This window comes from Zalophus californianus, chromosome 12, assembly GCF_009762305.2.
Source record: "Zalophus californianus isolate mZalCal1 chromosome 12, mZalCal1.pri.v2, whole genome shotgun sequence".
NCBI lineage: Eukaryota > Metazoa > Chordata > Mammalia > Carnivora > Otariidae > Zalophus > Zalophus californianus.
Window position 1 is genome coordinate 11613039 of NC_045606.1, and position 27042 is coordinate 11640080.

The 27042-nt window shown below is 40.3% G+C and overlaps 1 long non-coding RNA gene across 2 annotated transcripts in view; it reads right to left on the minus strand.

Moving 5' to 3' along the window:
• The window catches only part of LOC113911915, a 167066-nt gene that overhangs the window by 73048 nt on the left and 66976 nt on the right, over nt 1-27042 (minus strand). Inside the window, exons 2-3 of one of the 2 annotated variants that reach the window (XR_003516630.1) lie at nt 22660-22790; nt 19123-19187 (exon numbers count right to left, since the gene is read on the minus strand). The exons of the other annotated variant lie outside the window; for it this stretch is intronic. This is a non-coding gene — a long non-coding RNA (uncharacterized LOC113911915). The remainder of the gene's footprint in view (nt 1-19122; nt 19188-22659; nt 22791-27042) is intronic. 2 annotated transcript variants of the gene reach the window in all.

The following is a 27042-nucleotide window of genomic DNA, read 5'->3' on the forward strand; positions in this document are numbered from 1 at the left end:
GTGTCATTGTTTCGCAGGCCAGTGCTTCTCAAACTAACACACATACATACATATCACCTGGGATCTTGTTAAAATGCTGATGCTGAGTTAGTAGGTCTGGGGTGGCACCTGAGATTCTGCATTTCAGCAGATGTTGCTGTTCAAGAACCACAATTTGAGTAGCTGAAACTAAGAGATGTTTACCTTCTCTTCCCCTTTTTTGCTTTCTCTATATAGCTATGTAGCCCACCATCAGGACCTCTGAGATTAAAGATGAGAACAAAAGTAAATGAAGCTAACTCTTTCTTTAGTTATTAGCCATTCTGATAAAGACAGTGAGTCCTAGTCTGCTTGGGCGGCTGTAATGTGATACCACAGAACAGATAGCTTTATGAGGCACAGAAATTTATTGTTCACAGCTCTGGAGGCTGGAAACACCAAGATCAGGCACCAGCATGGCTGTCTTCTGCTGAAGTCCCCTTTCCTGTTCCTGGCTTCACGCGGTGGGAGGGACTAAAGATCTCTCTGGAGCCTCTTGTCTAAGGCACGAATCCCATCCAGGAGGGCTCCACCCATGACCTAAGCACCTCCCAAAGGCCCATCTCCTAACACTGCCGCATTTGGGGCTAGGATTACAACATATGAATTGAGGAAGGGGGGACACAAACATTTAGACCATAGCATAGTGGGAAGAAGGTACTGGAACAACAATTCTCAAATGTTACAGTGTGCAGGGATGGCCTGGGGATCCTGTTAAGATACAGATTCTGACTCAGTTAGTAGGAATGAAGCCTGCGATGCTGGATTTCTATCAAGCTCCCACGTGACACCTAAAATTGCCATTCAAGCTGTGAGTAGTGAGGGTCTTAGCGGACAAGAGAGTTTACAACTCACCCGTCCTTTTTCTTTGTGTCTGCCTTCGTTGAATTTTCCAGAGAAGATTGAGGGAAAGGTATGAGACAGAAATCTTAATTTTAGTTAACTGGGATACTTGCTAAAATTCTGTGGAGGGGAAGGTAAAAAGAAGCAGGTGGGATGTGAGTGTCCACTTCAGGATGTAGTCAGCTGGGTTCCCTTTGATTTAAGCTCTTTCCCACATAGGTTCATTTGCTGGTTATTTCATGAGGTTTGTGCCTGTTCCTGTGGCCCCAAAGCCCCGAGGTATCCAGACGGGTCGTCACTCTGTGCTGCACAATACAAGCCACTTAGAAGGCTGAAGATAAGTAATTTCAACTCACAAAATTCCCTTCATGACCAGGACTCCCTCTTCTTCTTCCCACTTCGAATGAATAAAAGTCAGCAGGACTTTCGTCACCTCTCATTTCTGTTCAGTTCAAGTTTCTGTCTGCACATGTGTGCACATATCATTTGGAGGCAAACGGAAGGCTGGGTTAGATCAGCTACCACCCCAGAGAGACTCTTCATTTCCTAGACTGGCAGTGGCAACTCAGTGCAATTTTCCATATGTACCTAAGCATTGTTCCCTTTAAATTCACCTACAGTGCATCCTTACCCCACACCCTGTCACCACCCCACCGTTGCGCAGCTCCTGGCTTCAGTCTGGGCTCTGACTGTTGGACACTAACTGTTGAAGACAAACCATGTAGAAAAAGCCCGGGTCATGTTCGTGAGCATGCTGTGACGGTTCATCCATTGCTTACTTTTTCCTTACATACCCGCGTACTTCCAGATGATCTTTTATTTCTGTGCTGAATACAGACACACATCCATATACACACGCATCAGTGTTCTCTGTTTATTTCTTCTGAAATCATATTGCACAAGCGTGAAAGCTGAAAAACATCCCACTTCCTTACTAACCAGTTGAAACTTTCCTGACGACAGTCCGAAGTAACCACAATAGGCAATGAGTGAACATTTCAGTTGGGAGGATTTCCCCATCCTCCTCTCCTGTCAATGAGGCATAAAGTTCCCAGCTGATTTCTCCATCTGGCCCTACCATTCCTGGAAACCTGCTTCCAAAGAAGTCAATGGGAAGATGTGAAAGAGGGGTTTGCCTGGGCATAGGAGGTGGAAGCGAGGGCGTTGATGTGGTCTAGTGGCTCTGTCGTGGAACCACACTGGCAGCCTGATGCCTATTTTTGAATGTAACCACTAACTTACTATAGGGATGTAAGCCCCTGAGTTCTCAAAATGAAAAAAAAAAAAAAAAATACATGGGAGCTACAGTTCCTCATTAGAAATATTTTGAGCATGAAAATTTTAAGAATTGGCCTCATACATAAAAATCTCAACTGACTTTGGATAAAAATATAAGCCACAATTTCAATAGGAAGGGCTTCTCTAAACACACTCATATATATACACGATACAGAAAACAGCTGCATTGATGAACCATGAGAGATGATGGACTCTGAAAAACAAACTGAGTGTTCTAGAGGGGAGGGGGATGGGGGGATGGGTTAGCCTGGTGATGGGTATTAAGGAGGGCACGTTCTGCGTGGAGCACTGGGTATTATGCACAAACAATGAATCATGGAACACTACATTAAAAACTAATGATGTAATGTATGGTGATTAACATAACAATAAAAATTTTAAAAAAGGAAAAAACAGCTGCATTTAGATCTAATTTCTTTTTTTAAATTTTTAAAAATGATTTATTTATTTTAGAGAGAGAGAGAGAGCTTGTGTGCACATGCATGCGAGAGTGGGGGGAGGGACAGAGGGAGAGAATCTCAAGCAGACTCCCTGCTGAGTGTGGAGCGTAATGCGGGTCTTGATCCCATGACCCCGTGGGCTGAAATCAAGAGTTGGTCTCTCAGTCAACTGAGCCACCCACGAGTCCCAAGATCTAATTTCTTAAATGTTGAAGGGCAGACATCTCTCACTACTCCCTACTCTCTTTCAGCTTTGATCTGAGAGAGTGAGCTGCATGTTAGTTTTTCCAAAGTGGGTGAGAAAAAGTCTTAGAATTATTTTTTTGTGAGACAGTTTACCATGCCACATATAATTGTGCAAAGCCAACTGTCACAGTTAGAGGCAGAATGTACAAGGATGTACAATACCAACAGCCAACCCTTAGTGATGTGTCAATGTATGTTCATCAGTGGCAAAAAATATACCCTCTGGTGGGGGTTGTTGGTAACGGAGGAAGCTGTGCATGTGTCGGGACATGGAGTATATGGAAAATCTCTGTACCTTCCCTCAGTTTTGCTGTAAAGCTAACACAGTTCCTAAAAAATTGTAGTAAAAAAAATTACTCAGAGAAGATCTTTAAAAAATCTGTCATCTAATTTGTGCACAAAACTAAGTCAATCCTCATTCCTATATTTGAATTATGTTCAAAACTTTGGTGAAAGTTACTTGAGCAAATTTTCTATGTAGATACTTTACTAGAAGAAATAATCAGTAGAAAAAAATTAACAAACTGCAATTAAAAAAATAATATCTTCTTTTAAGTTCAAAGTATTACTCTATGTCATGAAAATTAGGTAACATTACTTAAAAGTTCATGGATCTGATATTAGATAATTTTTCTGAAATAACAATAAAGCTTTTCTGGAAGACTTTAAAAAGTTGCCCTTCTTTCCTTTACTCTTTTAAATGTATGAGTTCAGTCATAAGGCTTCAAAATTTCAAGGTCCAAAGGCTGTTGAGTTTCCTAAAGTTACAGATGTTCAACCACCAGCTGTACCATTAATTCTAAAATGTCATCCTTGAGCTGGCTGCATCAAAATCACTTACAAATTTTTTTTAAATTTTAGATTACAAGGACCCTTTCAAGTATCCATTAAATTAAATCTCCAGAGGGGAACGAGGAATCTGTGTTTATGGTTCCCAAGTGTTTAGAGTAGGCATACAAGTTTGGGAATCACTGAATTCAGTGGTTCCTGTTTGTTAATTTAGACTAGAAAAGGAGGACTGACCAAAATTACACTTAATGATCCTTAAGTTCTAAAATTTTGTGGTTTAAAAAAATTGTAAAACAATTCACGCTTAATAGTACAGTATACAACTAACACTGAAGCCAAGGAATAAACAATCCCAGAGCCACAGAAATCACTCTGTGTGTTCCCCAGCACAATTTTCCCTCCCAAGAAGGTACCACTATCCTAACTCTTGTGATAATCACTTTCTGACTTTTCTTTAGTCTTACCACCTATGTATGAATCCCTAAACAAGAGTTTATTTTTGAATTATATGTACATTGATTTATACTATATGATCTCTTGTAGGTCTTCCTGCCTTTGTTCAAATTATGCTTATAAGACCCATTTACATTATTATATAGCTGTAGTTCAGCCCTGCTCTCTGCTGCATAACACACCATTGTCTAAATAGACCACGGTTCATTTACCCATTCTACTTGGGACAAACATTTAGATTTTTTTTCTAAGTTTTGGGCATTATTAACAATAATGTAATTAGTGTTCTTGTCCTTTGTTCTGGTGCACATATGCCTAAATTTCTTTTGAATTCATACATAAGTGTGTGCATGCACACTTGCACACACCCATACATATGGGCAGTCTTTGCATTGGACAGAACCATATTAACTAAAACTTGTACATATCCCAACTGTGTCTGGGCTTGGCAGATTTGTGGTAACTGTTACCAATACTACCTCAGTTGCTATGGAACTATCCAAAGTGAGGACACAGTTTTAATATGCAAAAGTTTCAGTTAACACGACATTGTGCAAAACAAAGACAGCCTCTAGTACACACATATACCTAGGAGTGGAATTGATGGGTAATAGGAATTCATATCTCAGTTTCATCAGTAGTACCAACCTGTTTTCCAAAGTAGTTGTACGAATTTATTTTTCTATCAGCATTGTGTCAGAAGTATCCATTTTTCCACATCCTTACACATACTTGGCATTTCCCAGATTAGTAGTGAAGGTGAGCACCTTGTTCCATGTTTTTGTTCGCTATATGTATTTCTCTTAGGTGAAATGTCAGCCTAGCTATTTTGCTATTTTTCTATTTTCCTGTTAGGTTGTTTTTCTTTTTTCTTACTTATTTATAGAAGTTCTTTATATAATCTGATATGTTTTTTACAGATGTGTTTTAAATATGTATTTCAAATTTATGACATTATTTGATGAACAAAAGCTTTCAGTTTTAAATGTAGCAATATTTAAAACTTAACTATATTTTCCTTTGTAGTTATGCTTTTATGATGGCTTAAGAAAGACTACCCTACCCTAAAATCTAAAAGATATTTACTTAAATATTTTCCTAAAATTTTAAGGTTTTGCTTTTGGCAATTAGGCATTTAATTCATCTGGAGTGGATTTTTGTTTTTAGCTGAGGTAGGAACCTAATTTCCTTTCTTTTTCATCTATGTGTCGATAATTTTTCCATATGTATTTGTGAGTAGGTCCTCCGTTCCCTAATGATCTGCCATGCCACACCCTGTCCTATATCAAAGGTCCATTAACATCAGTGCATCTGGATTCTCTATTCGGTTCCACTGGCTAATTCATTTGTCCCTGGACAAATACCACATTGCCTAATTACTATCACTTTATAATGAGTCTTTCATAATTATTCTCCTCAGAAGCGTTTTTGCTATTCCCAGTTCTTTGTTTTTTCAGTTAGATTTTAAAATCAACCTATCAATCTACATGAGATTTTAATCAAGGTTATAAGAAATCTACAGCTAAGTTAGGGTCAAATTAGTCTCTTTAGAACATTACTAAACCTTCCTGACCATAAATTTCTCCTAACCTATCCAGATTTTCCTTAATATCTTTGAGTAAGGGTTATTTTGGGTATGGGTCTTATTCATATTCTGCTACATTTATCCTTAGAAACTTTATAGATTTTTCTATTGTAAATGTTATCTTTAAAATTATATTTTCAAAGTATTATTACAGAACTGTTGGTAGGGAACCATTCCCTTTAAAGTTAGGTAGTGCATAAGACTGTTTCCTATCACTACCATAGTCAATATACTGGAGACCTTAGCTATTACAATGATACAAGAAAAATATTAAAGGGGCTAGGTTTGGAGAAGAGGGTCATTATTTACAAATAATATCATTGTACACATAGAAAACACAAATGTATCTATGGAAAAATTATCTAGAAATAATCAATGAATCACCAAGTTGACCAGGTATAAGACCACTATGCAAAAGTCAACTGTACTTCTTTTTTAAAGACTTTATTTATTTATTTATTTGTCAGAGAGAGAGAGCATAAGCAGGGGGAGTGGCAGGCAGAGGGAGAAGCAGGCTCCCTGCTGAGCAGGGAGCCCGATGCAGGGCTCGATCCCAGGACCCTGGGATCATAATCTGAACCAAAGTCAGACGCTTCGCTTAACTGATCGAGCCACCAAGACATCGCTGCAAAAGTCAATTGTACTTTTTAGTTGTACTTAGACTGCATGTGATAAAAGTGTATATTTAGCAGATTTAGGGAGAAATATGTCCTGGTACAATAACATTCTGTGAAAAAGTATTCTGTTTTGTGGGTGTGGTTCACCATTTAACCAAACAGTATAGAAGCCAGAATCTTTCTATTAATTGCCATTTGGGATTCGAACAAGTTAGTATCTGTCTATACTAGTATACAAAAGTGATTCCTTAATACAGAACTTTATAAAGACAACAAAAAAATTGATTAAGAACGACTGAATCCATACTATAGAATGAAACTATATGCGAATTACTCATTTATAATATGAATAGTCATTATATTAATACAACACACTAGAAGTAACCCAAAGTATTATTCTGAAGACAAGTTCTAATTCCTTCTGGTAGGATTGCTGAAATATGTATGGATGGTAGGGCTAAGGCTCTCTGTCTAAATGCCATTCATTTTGTTGTGTCATTATCCATAATCTGGGTTCTTTGTTGATCCTTTTCTGGATGTCTGGTGCAACTCTGCACTGGAATGGTCACCTCTTTACATCAAGCTAGGTAAGAAGTATTATTTTTTTTAAGATTTTATTTATTTATTTTCCAGAGAGAGAGAGAGAGAGAGAGAGAACACAAGCAGCGGGAGCAGGAGAGGGAGAAGCAGACTCCCTGCTGAGCAGGGAGGCCGATATGGGGCTCGATCCCTGGACCCTGGAATCATGACCTGAGCCAAAGGTGACAGACATTTAACCGCCTGAGCCACCCACACATCCCAAGAAGTATTACTTTTGTTATTGTTGTTTGTTTTTTGCAACATTTTAGCATTTATTATTTTAGTGAAGAGCCTGTATCATGCTCTAGCCCAGATCCATGCACTTGAGGATTTTAAGCTCCTTCATTCTTTCTGGAAAACAGCAGCTGTTCATTACAAGGGAAATGGTTAGTCTATTTGTGTAGGACTTCATCCTTCTGTTCTGACTCATTGTTTTCTTCTCTTCCCCTTTTCAGGAGAATAAAATATGCTTTCAGATTCTTAATAGTTTTGATTCTTCTTGGACAACTCCCCCATATTTATAGTGGCCATGGGAATTCATGGCATCTCTTCATCTCATTCACAAACTCCTCAGGAATGACTTAATCACACATTTCACAGTTTAATCTCTCCCTGCCTACTACCAGAGAGCTGCAAAACCCCTGTAGGTCTCTATCTTCATGATTGTTGAATTCTGTTTTAAATGGTTTTGATTAATGTGTACCTCATGTTTAAAAAATGCGATAAAGAAAAAAATGCAGCGACAGTAAAAAAGAGAAAATGTCTAGGAAGAAAATTAGAATTATGCAAAAACTATGTGAGGAAAATGTAAAATCACTGAAAAACATAAAGGAAAAATTGAAAACTTGGAAGGGGTATCTCCTACCCTTAGTAGCAAGATTCAATATCCTAATGAGGTCAGTTCTCCCTCAATCAGTTTATAAGTTTATTGTGAGCACAACAGAAATACTACTGTGATATTTTTAGAACAAATTAACTAAATTCCAAGTTCATGGGTAAAGAAACTGTGAGAGGAAAGTCCAGAAAAACCTAAACAGAGAAACTAATTGGAGTATAGAGGTATATTTATAACATAAATCTACAGTAATTAAATATCATAGCATGGGAGTATAAATAAACAAATCAGTATAAATTCATAAAGTGCATGAAGACTCCAGAAACTGATCCAAAGACATATGGGGATTGAATATGTGAAAAAACAATCATGGCATAATATTGATGACGTTGAACAGTTGAAAATTTATCAGGGGAAAATAGTACTTTGGGTTCTTATCCCTTTCCACCTTGAAATAAACACAAAATGGGTGCAAGACTAACTATAAACAGGGAAACTACAAAAGTACTGAAAGAGAATTTTTAGCTAATATTGTTAAAAGGAAGACCTTTTTGGGCATGGCAAAAAAATAAGAAAATAAAATATTGATAAACTGTTAAATTTAATTAGAAAACAATAAAATGTTTGTTACATTTTGTGCTAAGAGGATAATTATGAGTTTTAATGCTTAAATATCACTCTAGTTGAGTAAATATTTCTATACTTATTAAAACGAAAATGTAGTTGGGTAGAAGAAAGATTTTATTACTCTCTCAGTTAGGTGTTGGCTACTTGAACTGCAAGATTACCCTTGTTCTTGATATAATTCAGTTTTGTTTTATTTTTGTTTTTGTCTCCCTTCCTCTCTTCTCTCTCTCCCTTTTTCCGTCCCTTCTTTCCTGCCTCTCTCCCTCCCTCCTTCCTTTCCTTCCTTCCACAAAGTACCCAGAAAGTATTTATTTTATTTTTATTTTTAGAGAGGGAGGTGGGAGAGGGGCAGAGGGAGAGGGAGAGAGGGAATCTCAAGCAGGCTCCATGCCCAGTGAGGAGGCCAATGTGGAACTGGATCCCATGACCTTGAGATCATAACCTGAGCTGAAACCAAGGGTCAGATGCTTAACTGACTGAGCCACCCAGGCATCCCAAATCCTTGGATTTTATTGGGGTGATCCTTTAGTAAACCTTGCAGCTTCTATAGTTCTTGAGAGAGAGAGACAAAGACACAGAGACACACAGAGGGACAGAGAACTCCTGGGCACTTTCTGTCTGCTGTTCACTCATGCAGTCATTCTGTCATGTCTTTGATAAATATTTATTGCATAGCTATTTTGAGTAGATGTTACTAGCATGGGGAAGAGTGTCATGATGCCTGCCCCCATAGAACTTACAGACTCTCAGGAAGAGAGGGGAGGATTCCTTTTTTAGTTAAAGACAACACTTGATACGATGTAAATTGACCAGTCTGTGGTCAGCTTGGTCATCCCCAAAGGTGGCCGGGACGAAGTTATGGTGTCAGATTATTTTTAAGAATTGGCAATTGAAAGCAGTCAACCAATTCATGTTACTGTTTAAATGCATTCTTATGAACATTGTCCTAAGTTCTGGACTTGGTAATAATTTTATGAGTTGCTAAAGAAATCCTTTTCTTCATTACTTATTGTGATTAAAACAAGAATGTATTTGTTTAGTGAGAGTGGCAAATTTAACCTAGCCTATCATCAAATTAATCTCTCCACCTACTTTTTTGCTGGTATTACTAAATGAGGAGAAGAAAATGATTAAGCCCATCCATTTTGGGATTCTTGGTTCTCTTAGCATCATATATGAGTTAATTGTTATTTGATGAGAGTGTTTATTAGGGTTGGTGAGGTGAGATACTCTAAAATCAATGTAACTATACACACCTGAGGTTTGTTTTTCTTTTTACCTTCACAGGCTGTCAGTTTATGGTTGTGCATAGATATCTAACTAGCTTTTCAAAGACCATTCAAAAGCTTTTCCTAGTTCCTTGAAACCTATTTGCTTCCTCAGCAGCTTCCTCCTTTCGGAGCCCAAAAGTACACTGTTAAGTGGCTCAAATGTGAGTCAGGTACTGCATAACACTTTCAAAATAGAATGTTAGCCTGGTTGTATCCTTTTGGTTTCCATACAAATAAATCAACCATAGATCATACAACTCAACCTGTAATAACAGTCACTAATATTTAATAAATTGCCAAATGGTTTGAAAACTTGTTCAAATATTTTGCACCACCCACAAAAGCAGTTGAAATAAACTGCTTGGTTATAAAAATCACGTAGCACATAATTATTGGCATTATCATGTTCATTTATTCTCTCATTCTCTCTTTTTGGAAGCAAAATTCTTGGTTTAAAAAACAATTTTTCCGTGGCATTTCCCATTCTGAGTTGTGATGTGAATTTTAAGTAAAAAATAAACTTAATAAACTTTCAGTGATAAAAATGAAATTGGACCTTTTTAAAAATAAGAAATCACAAACTATAATTTAAATGAGTCACTGCTGATTAATATAATAATAATTTTCATAAGGAATTTATTGCATTGTGGATAGAAAAGCTGCTATGGAAACTCATGAAAGTACTATGGAATGTCAAAGTTTTAGATTAATTTTTTGTAAAAGAAATGACTTGGAAACTATAAACATGTGCCTGGGTTTTGCACAGTGAAATTTGGATTTGAAAAGAAGCCGGGATCCTGACTTATTTATCCTGGCCAGGACTTTAGTTACTGATGTCCTAAGAAATACTGAGTTCATGTACTTCAATTGCTGTTAGAAATGGATATCCAAACACCTGCTGAGGCTCCTGCCATCGTGCCTATCCATAGAATGGGTGTTTTGATTTTAAAAACCTTGAGGTGAGTCTACTTTGGTCCACAAACCAGGGTCAACAATTTTGTCAGCCTGGCCAAGTATTAGAAATATGTTGGAAAAATAAAGAGCCTCCCAATTTTAATGCAGCTTTACCCAAAGTTAGTTGTTATATATTCAATGTCATATAACAGAAGGCTTTGCCTTTTGATGGTTACTGATCCCAGGGAGCCAACTGCCAGTGACAAGTAACTGTCAAGATCATGATTACACTCTCCTCTCAGAGTGCCTCCATTCAGTATCTTAACATCTGGGAGTAATAGGTAAGTTGTTTTGTTGACACTTTCCTGTACAAACTAAATTAAAATCTTAGGCCATTTCTGGATGGGATGAAGGTTAGGATTAGGTCAGTGGCAATAGAGTGCTCATGATGAGGTGAAAAATCCCCATGTAGGCAAGTTCTGGGATTGCCTTGAAACATTGATGTAAAACTCATCCATCAAGGACCAAATGGAGACGTTAGCAATGGGACCCAACACCTACCGGGACAAAGAAAGGTGTGAAAAACACCTAGCAACTCTTAAAAGGTCTTCAAATTAATTGCAGTTGTTAAACCCTCTGAGCCCACATTATGTAATTTCTCTTGCTGTGGGGCTGCAACCATCATATATCTCCATTATGTAGGAGGAAATTAAAGCACAAAGGGTGGGTGATTTACCAAAGACTGGGGAGAAAATCTAATTAGAACCTCAGACTTGGTGGCTTTCTCTTTTCCCATAAGTTCTCTTGTGACTTTTCTTGGGTCTCATGAACTGCTTGGGTAAGGAATTCTGTTCCAGGTCTGAACAAAAGCATATAACACCATTCCACAGTGTAAACTACTCTGTTGCAGGAAGAAGCCTCATGTGTCAGATAAAGATCTGGGTGGCAGATACCTATAGATGAAGTGACACAAACAGAGGAAACACCCAGAAGAAGACAATCTTGTAGTGCTTTGCTATAGTATCTTACATAGCAGACTTTGTAGGTGACACCCCCCCCTTCTCCCATCCCTTCTATTCTTCAGATAGCTAGTCTAACCCAGTGTAGGTAATTTTTCCCCTAGCCAGAGACTGGTTCAGGAATTGTCAGGCCTAAATCAATGAGAGCTAGCAAAATGTAAGGAGAGTTAGGATAACTTAAAAAAAATCTAGTTGAGAGAGGAAAGCAAGAAGGAGAGAGAATATGAATATGTATCCAGCTGCCAACACAAACACAATCTCTAAGCTAGTGGGAATGGAGAGAGAACAATTTGAACATTGTTCACCCACCTCCTTGCCTCCTCAGCCCTGGCCATCGCTGGTCATGAACAAGAAGGCGTTTTCTTAACTGCTACTGGTGAACCAGCCTTAGAATCAAGCCGACCTTACTGAGACGGGTAGAGTAGGGAGATACTTAGATCTCCTTGTTGGTGATCATGAGCTACTAAAACAACCCACCCTGCAGCCCTTTAATGCTGGGCTTCCTCTGATGTGAGTTAATGCATTTTTTCTCATTATATAAACCAGTTTGAGTTGGGTTTCTCTACTTGTAATAGAAATTCTAATCAATATACCCTGACATATGTGACATTTACTTCACGTCTTATGGATTTGGGGCATCTGTGTGCTGGTCAGTCACCCTTTTGTTTACACCTCAATCTGCCTGCCCTTCTCTGCACTCCAGAAGGTTGAACATTTTGGACTGCATCACCTGGGTTCTAGTGATTTCTGGCTTCTGGTTTAGGTTCAACGAGTTGGAGGCAGGCACCCATAACATATGGGAGGACAGAAGAAGACATGAAGGTGTTTCTTCAACATCCCCATCAGTTTAGAAACTACATCTTTTGCCTTAGAATCAGCTGTGCCCATCCATGACTGTAGCTCCCAGAAGAGGACACTCTTCCTTGACTCTATACCTCTTTCCTGCTTTGTTTCTTCAGCCCTGGGCTGGTACGTTTGCCTCTACTGCCCGCCTCTGGCTGCCTGAATGCCCCATGTTTGTCCCCTTAAGTTTGTCATACCTCCACAAGTGACCTGTCATCAAAGTCTTTTCATTTCAAACCATCTGCAGGGAATTGTGTTGTTTTCCAGGACTTTGATATGTGTGCTACCTGCCTCACTCTCTGGCCTTCATTTGTTAGGAGATATAATATTCTTCAACCCTGAACAAAGCTATTCAAAGCAGATATTAGGGTTTGATGAGGAACTTGGAGACTTTCTCCTGCCAGGTTATTGATTGACTTTGGATGGGTGAGGGATTGGCAAGAGTTTTATGCAAACATTTTAGGCTTTATGGACTTAGCCATCTCTGTTGCAACTACCAATTCTGCCATTTTTAAACAAATGGGTGTGGGTATGGCCCAAAACAACTTTATGTATATAAACAGGTAATGGGCTGGATTTGGTTCCACAGGTCACAGTTTGCCAACCTCTGAGTTAGTTCATTTAGTTTATGACTCTGAAGTAAAGGAACAAAAAGTGCTACTCTCCAAGACAGTTACAAAGGAGAATTCATGGTGAGGCATGTTTTTTGATTGCAAGGTGACTACTACATATGATAAGTCATTCTGGGGGATAAATTTTATCAAATATATCCTGGAAGAAGACTTTCCTTTTTCTACCAGCAGACGGTCACAGCACAGATGCATTGATCACCGGAATGGAAGCATTCACTCTTGGCCCGCCCTTCCAAACTCCGCCCGGAACCTGAGCTAGATGGTCTTGTACAGGGGAAGGCTGGATTTTAGAAGCCACTTTTTTTCTACTTACTCTTTTTTTTAAAGATTAACTTATTTGAGAGAGAGAGAGAGAGAAACCCAAGTGGACTCCTCGCTGAGTGCGGAGCCCGACGTTGGGCTTGTTCTCATAACCCTGAGATCAGACCTGAACCAAAAAACCAAGGGTAGGATGCTTAACAAGTTATACCACCCAGGTACCCCTACCACTTACTATTTATTGTCAGGCAAGGACAGGCATGGGGCATTTTCCCAGGGTGGTTCCCAAGGCTATAAGAAAGTTTAGATTGGTGAGCTACTGAAATCTCATGTCTTCCAAGTACCTTCTCAGATTTTTTAAGGTCAATACTACCTCTCCCTCTGTTGTTCTTCCATAGGACTCTCCTGGTAGACATCTTGGGGTTGATACTATGTTGTGGTGTGCAATAAGTTGGCAGTGCACATCTCTGCCCTTACCTGCTAAGTAATATAAGCCTTGAGGACAGAGATAGACTCAAGTCATCTTTCCATGAGCCATGAAACCTAGTACTGGGCCTTGCACTGTTTAATTGATTGAACTGATTTTAAATTCTTAATAACTATATTAAACCTTGAAGACATACCTTCAGTACTGCCTGGAAGAAAAGCACAAATGGAGGCCCATATAGCCCATGCCTAAATATGGGAAGGCTACATATCAAACTATGTCTACACACTTGCTTATCTTCTTACCCCTGCTCATTGAATTAGCCTTTATGATTTGAGGGCAGTGCTCTCCTCCTGCCCAGCCCCTGTCCTCAGCCTGACAGGGGGCATGGTTCTCCTGGAGCAGAGGGAGATGAAAACTATTCCTGAGGGAACCTGGGGTGAGCACTAACTTAGGTTCCCTGGGAGACAGGCTAGGGTAGGTCCTTCCCCTTATGCCACTCAAGCTTGTCTGACTCAAGACTCCTAGGTAGCTCTAAGGGCCTTCTAGGATGACACCATCTAAATATAGGGGAGCAAGAGAACAGATATCTGGAGAATTGGTCTGCTGGACATCTACTTTGGGCCATGGAGGGCAGCCAACTTAAAAAACAGCAGACAATGTCTGTTCTCTTGGGGCAGTGGCTGTGATCATGGCCAACCCTCCCCAACCCTACACCCCCCCACACACACTCTCAAGCATTCTCAACCCTGCTTTTCTGCCCTGGTGGTTCAGTTTAGCTCTCACCATCCTCTCCCATAATCCTTATTTGTTCAAGTAGTTACTGAACTTTCTAAAATCTGTTGGCATAGACAAGGAAAAGTCAAGCATCTTTTATCATAGAGTTCGTGATCCCTGGGGTGCACTGGGTAGTGACCCTCTTAACTAGGCCCAAAGGGCAGCAGCAGAACCCAGAAGGTGCACCTAGAGGATATTATATGGATCTCCCCAGTGAGCCTGCCCCCTGAACGATCATTCCTATTGGAACATTTTGCTATGGCTGGTGTATACCAGTGATCAGATTCACCAACAGGCCTTGCTAAAATATAGGCTGCTGAAACTCACTTCCAGAGTTTCTCATTCAGTAGGTAGGTTTTGGATGAAACCCGAAAATTCACATGTCTAACAAGTTCCCAGGTGATACTGCTTGTCTGAGGTCCACACTTTGAGAACCCCTGGTGTATATGATTGTATAGTCAGTAGAGACTTCAAAATAGCCATGGTTCTCATAATTCCACAGACATGCAATGGGTTACCCTAGCTGGCACTCACCCTAGGATATTGTTAGAAACTTGATCTTTAGTAGCTGGGAAAAGAAGGAAAACATTTAAAGCTGCAAGCAATTTCCAGTCTCTAAGGGTAGTGACATGAATTTACCTCAGAGGCAAATTGTTGCTTTTGGTCTGGGAAAACCACTTGAGTCTGCCATTTATTTACAAAAATGTAAATCAAATATTCACCCACTGTTCTAGAGGGAAATGTAAAGTCAGTATTAACCTGAACACAGATGTTTGAGAATGAGAAGTTAAGTGTTCTATTTGATAACATAAATTTTGGGGGAAGATTGGGTCAAACTTCTGTCTGGGAGACATAGTTGTCTGGGCAGGGGTGGGCTGGGTGGGGGGGTGCATGTTCCAGCATTTCTAGGCCTGTCTGATTCTGAGGGCACTTTGCTTCAAACTGTGGCCTTTTCTTGCAGCTCTGTGTGTGCAGCTCTTGTTTCCAGAACTCCAGGGCTGAGACCCAAGGACTGAGGGAAGAGAGTACCTATAGAAAAGCAGATCAATCAGGCACTTGGTATGTTTCACAGATTTTCTGATGTAATTTTTCTGCTGGGAGTTTCCTCCAGAGGAAAGGAATATTTCCATGTCAGTCTACCGGGGAATAGGGCATTTAGCCTCGGAAAGTAAGGAGGGAGGAGATGGTATTCAGAGTGGTATGGTATTCAGGACCTAAGGGAGCTAGCTGGGCCTGGATTCTGAGGGTGACTAGTCCCTGGATGGCCTGAGGGTGACAGGGAGTTTGAGGCACATAAGCTGGGAGCTAGCCTGAGAAAGGGGGCTTACTGCATGAAGACCCCTGAAGACAGGACAGGACTGAGGGCTCAGAAACTCACACTTCCAGTCCAGAGTTACACTTTCCTTCTCTAATACCTGAGTTTTTGGTGAAATATGGTTCAAGGTTGGAGTTTAATCTTTGTTGGGACACCAAGGTTACTAGCTTGGAGCTAAGTCATCAAGGAGAGAGCAGGGCTCTTGCCCAAGATCACTTCTCAAGGAAAGTGGACTTCCCCATAGTGTGGGGGTGTCCCAAGGATTGCTTCAAGGAGCTAAGAAACAGGAGGAGCCCAGGCCTGAGTAAAGTGACACCATGGTGGGGCAGGGCAAATTCCTTAATAAGAAGGTTGGAGCTCAAGATGAACCTAATTTCGAAGTCATGGCATGATAAAACTGGATATCTGAGATACAAAGTGAAATACAGTTGGTTGGCTTGGTTAATAACTAGAAATAATTTAAGGACAGACATTATATATAAACATCCATCCTAAAGATCAGATACAAAAAGAAAGCATTCCCTTTTTTAATAGGATAAGGTAATTCAAGTTTTCATGACAAGTGAATATATCCAAATAACTACATCAGCAAGAAATGGAATGCTTGATCTGTAGATCTTAGATAGGAAATGAAGTTTCATTGTATAAGCTTCAAAAACTCCCTCTAATTAGGCAAAATGATTTTCATCAATTCTATTAATCTTTCATGGCACATATACAAAAACCCTAACCAGAGAAGGAAATAAAACTATGCTAGAGCAACAGAAGGGGTTGAGTAGGTGCAGAAGGTCACTAAAGAGAATCAATTTTCCTGTAATTTTCTTGAGAGCTCCAAAAATAACAAACAAATATCAATTTGGAACCAGATTCCTCTCCGCTTCATCATGGCTCCCAGGGGCTAGCAGACTGGACAAGGCCATCCAGAAGGTAGGACATCTTGACTGTAGCCAAAGTAAGCAGCATACTTGTGCAGAAAACCAAAGCAATTTGGGAAGAAGAAGCCAACATGTAACACATGCTGATTCAGTGAAAAAGTGAATTTATATCTAGTACATCAAAGAGTTGGATCAAGGACAGCACAGTGCAGGCACAGGAGCTTTGGACCTGATTACCAGTAACTCACACTGCAAATAACTGGTTCATGCAGAAGGCAGTCATCTAATGCTTAGCGAGAAAGAGTGCTTATTTTCTGTTGAAGGAGTTGTGTATGTCTGCTGGCTTCTTGATCTAAAAAATCTCAAAAACAAATGAGTGTGTCTTCTACCACTGCTTTGACATTATTTTCTTTACTATGTACTCTTTGCTGTAGGAATTATGGTAATGTTACACGGGCAGGTTCATATGACTAGGTCCAGACCTCACACACTGAACTGTTTACGACCTTTTTTGAGTTGCTTCTTAAATATATGCCTTGGTGTCTCCTTTCAAAAAAAGATTCATATTTCACTGAGCCTGTGAAACACTTTTAAAATTTCACTTGACCTCATTAAAGTGAAAAATCTAGGGATTTTATGTTTTCCACTTAGAATATGTTGCAGACTAACTGACATTAGACGGTATTTCTTGACTGTACCATTTTTCCCTGCTTACATAATTTCCTTGGGAAACTGGACTGGTGTGTAATTATCATTTAACCACACTTTTCTAGTAGAGATTTCAGAAAGTCTTTTTAGTGTCTTCCTATCCATCTCCCAGGCCTCTAACCATGGCAGAGATCATTCCTCTCCTTTGAATAATGGAGACAGTGAAGAACCACTGAGCAAAAAAATTTGCCCAGGATGAAGTCAGGCACTGATCCTGGGGCTCCAGACTCCTGACCAGAGTTTACTGCCTTGGTCTGCAAGGCCTTCGGTGATGTTGAGCACACATCATTCTTTGTGGGGAAGCTGCTATTTCTACAACACCAAAAAGTGGCATAGAATAGAAGAAGCACGGGAATGCTCCAGAACTGAGGGAATTGGAAACTGGGGACATTCTATTTTGCTGGAACTTCTAAAACTAGATTTTCGTCACACCCAACACACACTGCAAATATTTTCTCCTTAGTCTGTAAGACAGTTGTATTTCCATAGTTCTGATTAGCTGATCCTTCATGCATCAAAATAGTTTTTCTGCAAGGTCCATTTTGGTGCGAAAATATTTAGGGTGACTTTTAAAAGCATGTTTTGAAGGGGTTTTCCTTTGGAGTTATGAGATTGTCTTGTTGGCAGGTGTGAGTGGAATTTAAGTTCTAATTACAATCCACGCAGATAATCCGTTAAGCCTATGTGGAACTCACCTTGGATTGCCATATATTTTGCAAACTTATCTTTTATGGTATCAACTAAAATATGACCTATTTAACCTACTGCCTAAAAAGAAAGTACTAGAAAAGGGTGCCCAGGAATCCCAAAGCATGAGGGTCAATGTAATACGTTTCTACATACAATCAGAGTGCCTGCTTTTCAAGGCACCACACCCCATATTTGGAAGAACATAAAGCACGATCTTTGCTTTTAAGGAGTTTAACTTTGACTGAGGAGAAAGAAACTCACAAAAAGGTAATAAAAGCTATACTGAGTACAAAGTATTACCAAAGTATAGAGGTGGAAGAAATCTTTTTATGGGAGATAAGAAAGGCTTTGTGGCTAAGACTGCCTTTGAACTACCAAGTGGCCAGAGATGTCCCACGGGGAGAAGTAGACTAGGGTACCACCTCAGGGGTACTGAAGGAACTATGAGCTAATTCAGGAGTCAGCCATTGGTCTGATGAGACTTAAGCAAGTTTTTCATGTTTGTAGCACCCTCCAGAAATGCTTATAAAGCATTAAGCAGAAATACTCACTCACACAGATATAAAGACCTGTGTGGTCTTTTACATTCCCCCATTTTACAGCTAATCGATGGAAAAGCCTGTCACATGGCATGTCCAAAGGACAAAGTGGCCAGTTGTAGTTGAGAGTGTGATGATCTAATGGGGCCCACGGACGCTAGTTGGCGTTTGGACAACCAGCAGACAGTGGTATACCCTGAATCTCCACACTGTGCCCCTGGATCTGTGTCTGGTTTTCAGGTGTAGAGATTTGCCTTTGCCTCTTTATCTTGGAACAGTTTGCTATTTTATAGTACGACACCTTATCACTTTGTCCAGATTATTCACAATCCTTATCATCATGTTCTCTTCCGGTGTGGATTTATTAATTGATGGTAGGGGACCTGTCATAATGATGACTGAGACGCTAATGTCCGTAATTAAGAAGATATGCCTCCTCACAGGTATGCAAGACTTCCCACTGGGTGCTGAGAGGACAAGACTGGAAATTTCTGTTTCCATTTTAATGTTAAAATAGGAAAGAGATGAAATTTGCCAACTTACAATATGCAGTGTCAGGGATGTGCATATCAGAATCTCATTCACCTTCTCCAAATGTGGCTGTGAGGCTAGAGGGACAATAGGCACGACCTCACTCATTTGCTCTTACTGAGACTTGCATTTATAAACTTATCATATTATATTATATTATCACATTTAAACTAAACCAAGTATTTGCAAGTGTCTTAAAAAATTTCCACAAAGAAATCATGAGTTGAAGATATTTCTAATAATGCAAACCAAGTTAAAAACATTTAAAAAGTATGGCAATTACATTTCTTCCAAGTCCTTCTGCCACATCATGAAGTTAAAACCATGACAGTACATTCTAATCTGATAACAAATTGGCCAAAGATATATAGTTACCAAGAAAACCTTTTAGATAGGAATTCACAGAACTTGCTAAGGATAATCTGGCTCTAAGAATATATTGTCCCTGGACGTATTAGCCAATAACAGTAGTAATTAAATGTAATTTATAAATAAATATACACAAATTGAGATCTATGATATAAAGTGTTAGAGACACTGTGCAAGACCATGCTCTTGTCTCTGTAGGCACCTAATAAGACTCAAAGCATCATCATGAGCACTGCTCAGCAGGAGACATCTGCCCTTTCTGCCCTATAACAAAATATGACCCATATGCCTCTTCCCTGGGTCAACACTGCTCAGTTCTGGTACTTTGGAATCCCTTTTCTAGACTTGAGGCTGAGCATGTCTACCTGGTATAGCATTCTGTCTTTAGCTATCTTTGTAGCACCCTGTTTGTTCTGCATGAATCTTAGGAGACTCTTGGATTGTAAATTTTATTTCTGCAGATATTTACATTATGTTTGGATTTTGTTGTGCTCTAAGTGAAGGAGGTTCCTATCATCTTATATGCCACCTGCAAGAGGCACTTTAATTTATGTTGAACAAAATACACTTCCAGTCAAGATATTGAACAAACTGGATGGAGAAGTGGGGTCCTTTTCAAACACAACCTTCCTATGCACTACGTAATTCCACTCCTATTACAAGAACTGGTGACATGAACATGAAAACTAGCCCCATGTAATTTTACTATGAGATGGCACAGACATATCCATAGAGTAAATAAGGATCTAGATGTGCTTTTCCACTTTCTAAAGGTGTTGGAACAGGTGGTTACAATTAAGGGACTTGTCCTAAGTTGAGTTAGCACTAACTCCTAAATTAAACTCATAAAATCTTTTTTCCCCTCCAGAACCCTTGAGAGGAGTACAATTGCTTAGCATGGTAGACACAAATCTGAGTTTTACATGCTATAAATAGTTATGCTTTTCTAATTTGTTTTTAATCTCTTTTTCCTTTTTAGATGAGGGCCCTGGGTAACTGATATGCTACTCTGACAGCTCCTGGGGCCTAATAAATCTTCTGATAATTTTAATAGTACCTGAATCTACTAGCATTGTAATGTGCCCTCCCACCCTCAGCCCTGGTGGCAGCGACTATAAAATAATACAAGAGAATATAAATTAGTTCGTGTTCCCAGGTTAGGAGTGTAAGTCATATTGCAAGATAAAGCTATCAAATGAGATGGTACTAACAAATTAGCTGAAGCCGGCTAGAGATCGGTCCTGAATTTGAGCTTCTCACGTTTGATTTGGAGTGATGTTTAAGCAAGATAAAAGAAAAGTCATATAGGAGGGGTGTGGAATACCCCATTTCATAGTAGTGAACCTGAGCACTTCCATCAGTGTTGACCAAACTGCTTGTCATGAATTAGGTTCTCTCAGAGATCACCTAGGAAATCAACGCAAAATGGGTTTCATTGTTTCCTGCCAGGTGGTGTCAAGTACTTCATCTGAATGAGTCAGTCTAGTTTACCAAACTCCCTAATTCACAGTGAGTTAATATACCCCCTTGGAGAATGTGGTTCACTCCCCCTCTGCAATGTATGTCACTCTACAGGAGCTGTTGACTTCCGTTCAGTGTCTTGCTGCTCTGTTTCGGAACATTGCCTTTCCCTCTGCATTTGGTGTTCAAGGTACCTAGAACAATGCTTGGGGAAGTCAGCTAGTGGGGTCTCTCTCTACATTCTACTAAGGACTTTCATCTAAACTTTGGCTCTTTTCCAGGATGAAGCATACCCTAACTGAAACCCAGCATCTCAGAAACCAGTGAAGAGGCCACAGCCCTACATCTGGCTAGTCTGGAAAGCCTGAACCTATTGGCATAAGGAGTACATTTATTTTTAATTCCTGCATGTATCATAGCAGCAAGACCAAATAGGTGGAAGCCAGCTTACCTGTTAGCTCTCCATCATATGGCCCTGGGAACAGGAAAGTGTGCCACCATAATGGGAAGAGTGTTATTTACGTGGAAGAGTGGCAGAAGAAGGCCGAACACAAACATTGACTAGACATTTTGACAAGATTGTGCAGTTGGCTTCTTTTTTGCCTTCTATGGAATTAGAGTTGGTTGCCACCTTCCTGCCATCACTAAGGTCAGTATAAAAGACACTGCAACAGTATAGTACTCAAAAGAACCATCAAACACATGCCATCCCAAATAGGGGTGCTGGCAATCAAAGGCGGTGTCAAGGGGCAGTTCTTAAAGCTTTATGGCTAATAGCCTCTACCTACTTTAAATTGCCTTAGAACATTCTGAAAAATTCATTTTTCTTTTTTTATAAGAGAATAAAGGGTAGAAGTGTCGTGTGTGCATGTGTGCATCCATGTGCATGCATGTGTGCAAGCATATTGTGCTCATGCGTACACCCTTGCTTTTGCCTGTGTGTGTTTGTCATAAAACTTGAAAGAAAGTACAAGTTTTAGCTGAAATGAAAGCTTTTTATAGCAGAGTTATAAATCACTTCAAGGAGTGATTTTCAGTTAAGAGCTGACAGCTCCCTTGTGAAGTGACCATGCCAGGCCTGCCATTCAAAGAAGATTGGAGACCAATCTTGTTTGTCATCTGAAATGGAAGTGCTATGTTCTTGGGGATGCCACGTGAGAAGGCAAGATGGAGTGTTCCTGCAATTTGCACTATCTTTGGATGAAACTAGAAGGAGGTGTTAGTATGATGTAATACATAATACTGAGCATGAAGTGATTAAGCAGTTGTATACTGAGCTACTGTCTGTGGCAGAGCGGAAACAGAAATGCTGTTTATTGTTACATGAATGATGGCTGGCCACCATGTTTCTGTGCAATAGAGGATCCATTTGCAGTTTTGACTCCAAGCAGTACATTACTGCACCTGTGTGGTGTGCTTTAGAACATTTTCTCACCCGTCAGAGTTCTCACTCCAGCACTCCAAGCCCAGAGAGAGAAATCAGACACAGACCTCTCAGTCTGAAGGAGGAAATCCACAGCACATTGGAGTTAAAGCTAAAATTGACAAGTTTAATGGAGGTCAACAAAGACATGCATATAAGTCCATCTAGAGACTCCTCTTGAAGCAAAAGATGAAGTCATCCTGTCTCTGAAAGGAGAGGGGGAGCTCCCAGTACACCAAGCCCAACAGTCATGAATAATAGAGGACATACAATGTCTATACCAAATAAGAACTCACCTTTCATCCTGCTTTTAGCCCCAGTTTCTTAGTGTAAAGGAACTGGAGACTAGACATCAGAAACCACCGTATCTCCATTAGAGTTCACTGGATATAATGATAAAATCTTGACTGGTGTGAAAGTTCGAACCCTACAAAAATAGTGGGTTTAAAAAAAAAAAAACACTTAAAATGATTTTTTAAATTAAAAAAAATCGATGGCCCAAAGTATGTTGTCTTTTTCTTGCCATATCAACTATTTCATGGAATACTGAATATTAAAAAGAACTTGTTGTAGAATAAAGAAGTCATGAACAATGCCAGTTAGAGGCAGAGACAGTTCCAGCAAAGAGGATTTGGATGTTGTTCTCTACCCAGTACTAGAATTTCTTGCTGAAGAAGCCTCTTTAGGGATGGTGCAGACTAGCCTTTCAAAGTGATGTCACCATCATTTACTGCTGCTGCTGGGCCTTCTCTGAGGTGAGGCACAGGGCCAATGTCAGACTTAATTTGTCATTTTCAATGTAGCTAAGAATCTTCCTTTTAATTGGAACTGTGATATTGTCTTGCTTCTTTTCATTTGTGATCTTCCTAACAATGTTTGACCTCACTTAAGATTTAAAACATAAAAAAAAAAAAAAACCCACTGGGAAAATATATACATTCAGAGAGCAAAATCTCAGAAACAACTGTATTCCTTTTTATGAAAAGTATTCATTTGGTCCCCACTTTATTCCTTTCTAGAGATGGATTTTAACATATAGTTTATATATGTATAATTTGCACATAGCTTTTATGTCTACATCTTGAGGAGATTTAGAAATGGCTGTAATTCTCATTACCGAGTTTAGGGTCTCAGTTTTGTCATATACAAATATTTGAATCAGTAGCCTTTCACTGGTGTGAAGCCAAGAGCCTATGGTACAGAGCGGGCAAAACCAAAATTAGCAGCATCCTTTGCAACCCTCTGCTTAGTGAGGCTGATTTCTGCCTGGATCTGCAGTGTGTCCGGTGGCTCCACCAGATGGCACCCCCAATGCGGCCGGTACCCCTTCACCCCACTGTGCTCTGTGTAGGAGAGCCATACAGCAGATGAGGACAAAAGGAGGACAGTGTCCTCTCTGAACCAAACATGTAACAATCGTAAGAGGTTTGAGTTCACCAGTTTGGAGTTGGGGCTGGATTTGGGCACTTCCTTCCTTAATCTCTGAAGCAGACCTGGGACATTGGGTTATTTCCCTTTCTGGTCCTATAGCAAAGTGGCTTCTGCTCTCACCACGTTGCCCCTTCTACTTCCTGCTCCATCAACTTCACGGACTTACACTTCTGCAAAATTAAAAGGAAAATCAAGGTTCTTGTTACGAACATCTCACTATTCACAGTTCGAGCCTGTCCTGAAAATGCCCCGAGTGGTCCCATACAGTGTCCTTTTGTCTCCTAGTCCTCTCTGTGACAAGGAATCTTCAGTCTGTAATCAATCAGGGAAGGCATTATTCAGACCGGGGCCTTGGGTCCCTTCTTTGGGTCTCTGTTGGCATTTATCCACATGGAACCTAAAAATCTCTTGAAAGCAAGGACTGAGAAAAGACCACCATCGTCCCTGTTACGTGTATGTTCCCACACGCCTGAGTTTCTGCCTCGGTAACTGAGTTCTTTTTCTTTTTGTTAAGGCTGTGTCTACCACCATCTGCCCCCACTGTATTTCCATGGGGTCTCCATACGAACACCTTGGAGCTCATCTTCCCTTAAGCAAAACTCCTCCCCAGGAACTGGCCAAAATGCGGGCTGGAACTACCTGGGGGTACCGGTCATATGTTCAACACATGTAGAAACTGCAAAAAGCATTTCCTCAGTGCATTTCCTTTACGTTAATGCCCTTCAAAATCTAATAATATTTCATTTAGGGGAAAAAGTAAGTTGTTCTCTTTCAATGAGGCAGATCATTACTTTTCCATTTCCTTACATAGGTATTTGTGCTGTCCTTCATAACTCAGAGGCTGCACACACACCAGTTGGCGATCTGCAATGGGAGTTATTTTTCTAATAAACAGCACATGATATTGTGCTGATCCGGGGCATGGTGCGTCATCCAGAACCCCAGTGACTAATAATGTGTATTTGTAAAGTTCCTGCCTGGTTTGGAAATACAGTTTATAATATGTCTTTCCCTCTGTGAAGCTCAATCATTTATTTCAGTCAAATTCCTAGGCATTTCATGTTTAGACTCTTTATGAAGGAGCGCAAAATCATGTGGTGAAGCATTTGGGCTTTATAGTCAGAAAGATCTGGAGTAGAGGCCAGGCTCTGCTGTGAGCAGCTGAGCGGCTTTCTGCAACTGTACATTCTCAGAGCCCCCGTTTCCTCCTCTGAAAGTGAGAGCAGTAGTCAGCCCTGCCTAACTGAGCCATCTGCCCTTTCGAGTATCAGATGATATCAGCTCTATAGCGCCTGGCACCTAACTGGAACTTACTGTATTCAGTTGGTTTAATCTTAGGGCATGGTGGTGAGACACCACCCTCAGAGTGTACAGAAGTAGTCACTTTGTGAGTATTATTATAACCTCTCAGGAGAATATTCTGTCTCTACTCTTGGAATTTTATGGCATCCCACACCCCATGGCTGCCCCCTGGCTTCTCTGGCTTCTTGGTGCCACATCTTTCTCTCTTAGTTGTTCAATGTCATCTTTGACACTGTCTTCTCCTGCTTCCCCGAAGCCAAGCCATCATCGAGCCCTAACAGATCTGTCCTCTGAAATCCACCCAGTTCTCCCCATACGCAAACGCCTCCCTGCTGGTCTTCCTACATCCAGCCTTCCCCTCAGTTCACTTTCCACTGGCTAATGATTGCTTAAAAATGCAATTTCAATACACTATCCTCAGCCAAACCTTCTGCTTAAAACCCTTCCTAAGCCTTGCTGTGAGACCAAGGTTGTTGGTCCCATCCTCCGAGCCCTGTGAGGTCCAGCCCTGCCTATCTGTCTGGTTTTGACCTGGATCACTCTCCCTCTGCGCTCACCCATGCTGGCCTCCTGCTCCTAGCACCCACCCACCCCCGGATCGTCTTGACCAAGCAATCGTTTCTTTTCTCTTCCTGCATCTACTTGTATATTTATAGCCAGAGGAGAAGAATTCAAAACTTCCTTTATCTTCCTAGGGGCATGGAGGTGTTTAGTGAGTTTGAATTTTCCACAGAATTTTGGAGCATCTCAGATGAAATGTCAAAAACAAGCCCAACATATTATTATGATTTGAACGAGGCCCAGACACATTGGTATTTCTAGTAGGACTGAAATTATTAGACCAGCAGTCCTTCCCTTAGCATGTGTGAACTTCAATTTCTAGGCCAGAGTCTAGCTAGAAAAGTGCTGACATTGGAAATGTTATATAGCAGAAGAAGGTAGTGGAATGTTTTATAACCTCAAAAAATATTGAGTTTGGGATTCAGGTTACTCTGGTGGCAATGAAGTATCCGAAGGTGGATAAGTAACTCACCAGGAGGCCAGGAGTTCAAGCTGCCCCTAGAAGTGAGGACTCCAGGGTCTAGAGCAGAAAACTGTATTGTGTAATTTCCAGGGGACACCCCAACGGCATCCTCCTTCTCTATGCCTGATGCGGTTCTGACACTCCACTTTATTTTTGCTCACTGCTGGTCAGAGCCCAGAGGTTACCACTGAGGGGAACAGGTAACTGTCAGGAGAGTGTGGGCTGGAGCTAGAAGAGCTGCTGGAGGGCACCCAGCCCCCAGTAGAAGTTTTTGTACTAGATAGCTACCCAGGATGGGGATTCCCAGGTCTTCTGATGCTTCTAGGTATCTTCTGGAATACGTGGCCAATACTGCAGTAGTCAGTAGGTCGGGTTAGTGGGGACGTGGCTGGAGATGGTTGGCATGTCTTATACGGGGGTTGAGAGCCCATTAATCCCTTCTCTATCTGCTTCTCAAGTCCACCAGCAAGAGTGAAAAAAACTGTTGGAATTTTTACTGTTTTCAGTGTGGGTCAATTTGTTTCAACCACTGATGACTTCAAGACTTAAGGTGAGCGTTTCTACAAGTACCAGTATCCATTGCCCATTTATTATGATGGAAATTTTATGATAATTTTTGAAGGTTAAAGGAGGTCTTTCCAGATCTTTTGGTTTAGGTTAGGCCCCTCTATCATGCCCTCCATAGCACTTCTCTTTCTCTGTTCACAGAACATATCCCATTTTTATTTTATTTTATTTTATTATTTTATTTTATTTTTTATTATTTTTTAAATTTTTTTATTGTTATGTTAATCACCATACATTACATCATTAGTTTTGGATGTAGTGTTCCATGATTCATTGTTTGTACATAACACCCAGGGCTCCACGCAGAACGTGCCCTCTTTAATACCCATCACCAGGCTAACCCATCCCCCCAACC